The sequence below is a fragment of the Pteropus alecto genome, unplaced genomic scaffold, assembly GCF_000325575.1.
Source record: "Pteropus alecto unplaced genomic scaffold, ASM32557v1 scaffold5, whole genome shotgun sequence".
NCBI lineage: Eukaryota > Metazoa > Chordata > Mammalia > Chiroptera > Pteropodidae > Pteropus > Pteropus alecto.
The window spans coordinates 13587941-13594445 of record NW_006441953.1 but is presented as its reverse complement, the minus strand read 5'-3'; positions in this window follow the sequence as shown (position 1 = coordinate 13594445).

The following is a 6505-nucleotide window of genomic DNA, read 5'->3' as shown; positions in this document are numbered from 1 at the left end:
TAGAATACTGTACAAAGGTCCTGAAACTATTAATTTAATAGACTTCTGGTTCATGACTTGGCTATTTTTTCTACATAATTTTCCTTTCCCAGAAGGTTCACATGGTTAAAAACAATCATTTCAAATCTTTAGTTCTACCTAGAAAAAAAACCAAAAGATGGATTTTTGTTTTAAAATATTACCAAAAAGAAACATAAAAACAAACATATTCACCTCCTTCTAGATTTTTCAATAAGAAGTATTAAAAGTAAACAATGCAATTACTTTTTAGTTATTTTTAAAGTTTTGTAATTCTATTCCTTAACTAAAACAATATGAAAATAATTTAATTTGTATTTCATTTTTTAAAAATAATAAGCTTTCAGTTTACCATCTTAGGCCACAGTAATTGCAGTTCAACTAATCAAAAATCATTTTTTTTTTTAAATAAGACATTTTTGGGTGATATTATGAGTAATGGATTTAGTTATATTATCTAAAATTAATCATATTCTCTCTTTCTCCAATTAATTCTATTTTACTTTAGTAAAATTTATGTGTCATGATTACTGAGATCTAGGAAAATGTAGAATAGACATTAAATGTTGAGCCCTAATTAATAATTAAAGTACACTGGGGGGAAACAAGACAATTTATTCTGACAGGCAAAATTACCTGTCTCCCAGATCACCTTGTCTTGTCAGAAGAATTTCAGTCCCAATGACTCTATTGCAAACATATTGCTTTTGAAATAACAACAGGGACTTCTAGGCTTCTCAGCATCTCTTGTTTACCATCTAGTGTCATGCTTAATGATCAACATTAAAGTTATTGCTTCCAAATTACCTTAATTAGGGTTGTGAACACTTTAAAAAGTTCCTTTCAAAGGCTCAGATAATCAAATTATAATGCCCTCATATATCATGATTATATAAGGTTCCTGCAGTGAAACATCATAATAATATTTCCAGACATCCTGCATTTTCAAGGTAAATTTTCCTACCTACAATTTTTTCTCTTAGTACACTGTATCTTCCTCTCTCCAAATTTATAGTTGATTGAGCCAGAACAGAACAACTGAACCAAGAAATGTAATGAATAGGCTAGCCTATAGCTATGGGACAGTCTGCTACATAATGCTGTGCCCAACCTGGTTTAATTGAATTCTCTTTCAATTCTTTTAATTGGGGATTAGTGTGGTTTTACATAAATAGTCTTACATTTTTTTTTTAAGTAAACTCCTTACTGAAGTGCAACACATACAGAAAATACATGAATCACATGTTCACAGCTTGATATAGTTGCACAAAGTGAACCAACCTATGTTACCACCACTAAAATTATGAAATGGATTATTTTCAACACCAAAGAAGTTCACTAACAATTCACTAAGTAAACTGCTATCTTTACCTCAAAAACCATAGATTATTTTTCTCCATTTCTAAAGATTTTTTAAAAAATAAATAAAGCCATGCCTTATTTACTTGACACCTTTTGCTTAATACGCTACTTGTGAGATTCACCTATATTGTCAAGTTTATTAATAACATATTTTTTCTCTTTGGTTTATAGCATTTCATTTTATGGAAATTCACCTTAATTCATGATTTCTTCTTATATAGTTATAGATAAAAATTCTAATATATACTATTTCATAAATAATCTAATGACTATATAAATATGAGTAGAATTTCCAGTTCATAAATTAAATATACATATTTGGTTAGTTACTGATTGTATGTTTCCTATTGTTGTGGTAACAAATTACTATAAACTTAGTGATGTAAGATAACATAAAACAGTTATTCCAGAGTTCTAAAGGTCAAACAAGTAAACTCAAGGTGTTGTAAGACTGCGTTACTTCTAAAAATTTCAAGGAAGAATTATTCCCACCTTTTCCAGCTTCTAGAGCCTGCCTACATTACTTGGCTCATGGTCCTTTCTTCATATCTCTCCAACTTCTTGCTCCCATCATAACATCTTCTACTGCTAACTTTGACTTTCCTGCCTTCTTCCTATAGGGACCTTTGTTGTTTCATTGGGCTTCCCCACGTAATCTCTCCATCACAAAATCCTTAACTTAATCACATCTTCAAAGTCTCACTTGCCGTAAGATAACATATCAAAGGTTCTGGGGATTAGGACATGGATATTATTCTGTTGGATATTAGGACCTGAATTTTAGGTCCAATGGTTTTGAAGACTATTAGGATATGAGCATTAAAAGCAATATCTGGTGTGGCCTGGGCTGCCATTGCTCTTTTTTTGTAATATAAGAAGGTGGGGATCATTGAGAAACATCTTAAAATTTTTCTGCCACCATGTGTGTGTACGTGTGCATACATGTGTGTAAGTCTATTAAACTTCTTAGGATAAACTTCTTAGGATGACTGACTTATATAATATCCTATGAACTACAAGATGTACATTGAGACCAAGTAGCATAGATAAGGAATATCATATTTATTAAGGCACTTTCAGAAATAATGTGTAATGTCTAAAGTGTAAAGATATCTCTTCATGGCTACATTCAGTTCTTAGGTTCATGACTATTTACTATAAAAAACTATTTTGTTAATAGTTTATAGCTAAAATTAAGTTATAGTCTAATGCAATTATTAAATATACATGGCCCTGAGAAACCCTGGGGATGGAAAAAATGTATTTAAAAAAAATAACAAAGTTTAGGTTGATTTTTAAAATGCAAATTTGATCTTTGTAACAAAGTGGGTTTTTTTACCTACGAGTATGTTTAGCATACTTAAAAACCTAATTTAGATTTCATAATTCTATATTGGTAAAATGTCTTTGTACTTCACCTCTCAATTTGATTTGCTTTAGTTTTCTAGTGAACTGGATTCCAGATTAAAGATAGTCGCTTGTTAGTACAAGCAGTCCAAGGAGGCAAATGAGGAACAATTTGAAGGTACTTATTATGTACTAAATTATATGTATTTCATTTTTAAGAACAAGTTAATACCCATTTTAATATTATCCTGTGGAATGTCACATTATGGTCAACTTAATTTTTTATAAAACATATTCTTTATATATTTGAAAAATACAATTGTGGTTATCCATTTTATCAGCTACATTTTACTGAATAAAATTCCCTGTTTCCTTACTATCAGAAGATATCTATTCATACTCTTTCAGCTCTAAATCTGTAGTAAAAGATGTCAAAATGAGCTCTTAAGCAATTATGTATTAAAGCTATCTCACATTTTAGTTCATTAATTGCCACATTAAAATATGGTATCGATCTAATGTTTTAGATACTTATACTTAGTAAATTCAATTAGTATATCCAAAAAATCTGTCAGTTTTTAGATAAAAGTTATTATGTTTTATTCAGTCTTTATAAAGTTCTAATGTAACAAGGGTATATTTAATATCTATTTTGGTAAACTTCACCAAATGTTAGTTAAGTGGAAAAAACTACTTTATTATGTAATTTATCTTAAGCAGGAACTTCTGCTCAAATTCTTCTACTAGAAGACTTTGGGGTGAATTGAACCAAGTTTTAGATGACAGTGTTACCAATATACACTAAAATTTGTTTTTCTCCCTTCCATGCACAAAAAAGTCGACACTGGATTCCAATTCCAATATTGCTGAACAGGTTTCTAACAGGCGAATACTCTTTCAAATAACAACTACAAAGTCTGTACAATGTACAACGAACTACCTAAAGGCTCTGGAAAGTGAACTAAAGTAGTCAGATTCTAGAAGAAGAGATTAACATGTGGTATACTCTACCATCACTATCGCTCACTCTTTTTTTTTTTTGCTTTACCCGTGAACATGTTGTAGTCATTTTTTTGTTGACTGACCATAGCTTTCATCAAAGTTTCATAGTCTTTTTGGATTGAAGGGCAAGAGGACAGAGAATAGGCCAAGTACAGTCGCTATAATATGAAACAACGGTAGTAAAAATTGGAGAGCCAGAGAAAGGAGCCACATGTTTCTATATAAATTTTTATGCAAATCTCTGCTGATGCCAGTGCCATCAGACATAGGCAGACTATAAACAACCTAACTAAGGAAATTTTAAAAAGACTGAACTGAGATATGGACTCCTATATAAGACCCAGAATATTCAGTTTGTGTACAACCAAGTTAATCACCAATTAAAACTATAATATCAACATTCATGGGAGAAATTGAATAGAATCTAAAGTTAATATAACATAACATTCAGGATATCATCCAGTATTACTTGATATAGGAAGAACAAGGAAAATGTAATCCATTCTTAAAAGAAAATAAAATTAATGGAAATCAATACTAATATTTTAGAATTATTAGAGAAAGAATTTCAAACAGCTGTTATAATTATAGGATGCTCAATGAGGTAAAGGAAAATGCGCTCATAATAAATAACAAGATAGAAAATATCAGCACAGAAATTGTACATTAAAAATGAATACAATGGCCATTCTAGAATTGAAGAATATAATACCAGAAATTTAAATATTACCAGATAGGCTTAATAGCAGAATGGAAATGTCCATAAAAAATATCACTTTTATATAGTTCTATTGAACTAATTTCAATAGAAATTACCCAATGTAAAAAACAGACAAGAAAAAAAAATCGAAAAAAAATAAAAAGAATGTCAGCAATGTGTGGAACAATATTAAAAAATCCAAATATGTGTAATTAGAGTGCTACAGAGAGAAAAAAGAGAATGTCAGAAATGATGACCCCATTTTGTCGCAATTATGTGAAAGACATAAATCTATATATTCAAGGAGCTCAATAGACCCCAAGAGAGATAAATATGAAGAAAACAATATCCAGGCTCATTACAGTTGAAATACTAGAAATCAAAGATAAATAAAATGTCTTAAAATTAGCCAGAGGAAAATTACCTTATTTACTGGGAAACCACAATTCTAATGACAATTGGTTTCTCATCAATAAAAGAGGCCAGAAAATAGACAACACCTGTGAAGTATTGAAAGAAATAAAACATCAAATTCTAAACTTTATATTCAGCAGAAAAAAAAATTCTTTAATAAAAAAATAAATAAATGTATTTTAAGATAAACAAAAATAAAAGAATTTGTGGCCAGCATTTCTGCAATACAAGAATTACTAAAAACAGCATTTCATGTTGAAAATAAATGATACCAATGAGAAACTTTGATATTTATGAAGGAATAAGTAGTATCTTTAGAAAATAACTGGTAAATTAAAAATATTTATTTCCTTTGAATTTCATTATAAAACTTATGATGCTATAAAATAAGAATATTTTTATTGACTTTATTTACATCATATCTAAAGCATAAAGGATGGAATGAGGTGGGGTTCAGAATTCTAAATGGGCCAACATGGTTTCAAGTTTGCTCATATTAACTCTTGGAAGACCGGGTGAAGTTAAGAATATATATTGCAATTCCTAAATAAGCCACTGAAAAGTAATTCAAAGAGGTAAGACTAAAATACCAATAAATAATTAAAGTGTATTTTCAAAATGTATTCATATAATCAGAAAAAGGAAGAAAAGAAGAAACAAATGAAAAACAGAAAACAAATGAACTAGTAGATCTAGATTTAGAAATTTCTATAATTATGTTAATGTTATTAAATTTCACATTCAATTAAAGGGCTAAGTTTTTTAGACTAGATGAAAGAGAAAAACATCTATGTTTTCAGCCTTACTTGTATGAAACTATGGCAAATAATGGTCAATAAAATGTGAATGGTGTAGATCACTCTGAGCTAAGGCAGTAAAATGTTCAACTAACCAGGTTTTTGTTTCTCCTGCCAAAGATATTGTAGAAGATATTTAAAAAGGAAATGTTGGAGTCACTCAGCTTGGATTCTGAGTCTCTGCTTAGAGTAATTGCCCTAGATAATTGCCTGGACCCAGAGGAGAATTTACATGAGACATAAGTAACCTTTTGTTTTGTTACACGTTATTTGTTTGTTAGCATAGCATATCCTGGCCTTCTCTAACCAAGAGAAACTCAAGTTCTATTGCATTCAAATTAATTCCAACGTTGGTTAAATATCATGTAATTATTCATGAGTCTGTTAATTAAAATAATTTACACTGTGGAATAAATAGTTTTTGATACGTGTACAAGTCTGATAAGAGTAAAATATCAAGAACGTATAACATCTAAAAATGCTAAAATATACTATTGCACTTTGTAAAAATTTGCTATTACAAAGAAATATAAACAATAACATGAAAACAATTAAATGTTTAGCTATGTATATATGGTAATTTTTATAAGCATTAGTGAGTCAAATCTATCCATCTACAAATATTTGCTACCTCAATTTTTACAATTTTAACTAGATCTTCCTGAAAGATTTTTTTTTCAAGATGATGCATTTTTAAAGGTGTGGCCTAAATATTGGGAAAACAACATTAGATTGTTAAAGTTTGAAGTATAATACATTTATCATTAATTTACCTAAAACTATAAGCATGAAATACAGAAATTCAAATAAATTAAGCAAATATAATGGGATAGATGTAAATTAGTATTACATTAGGTTTCTTAAA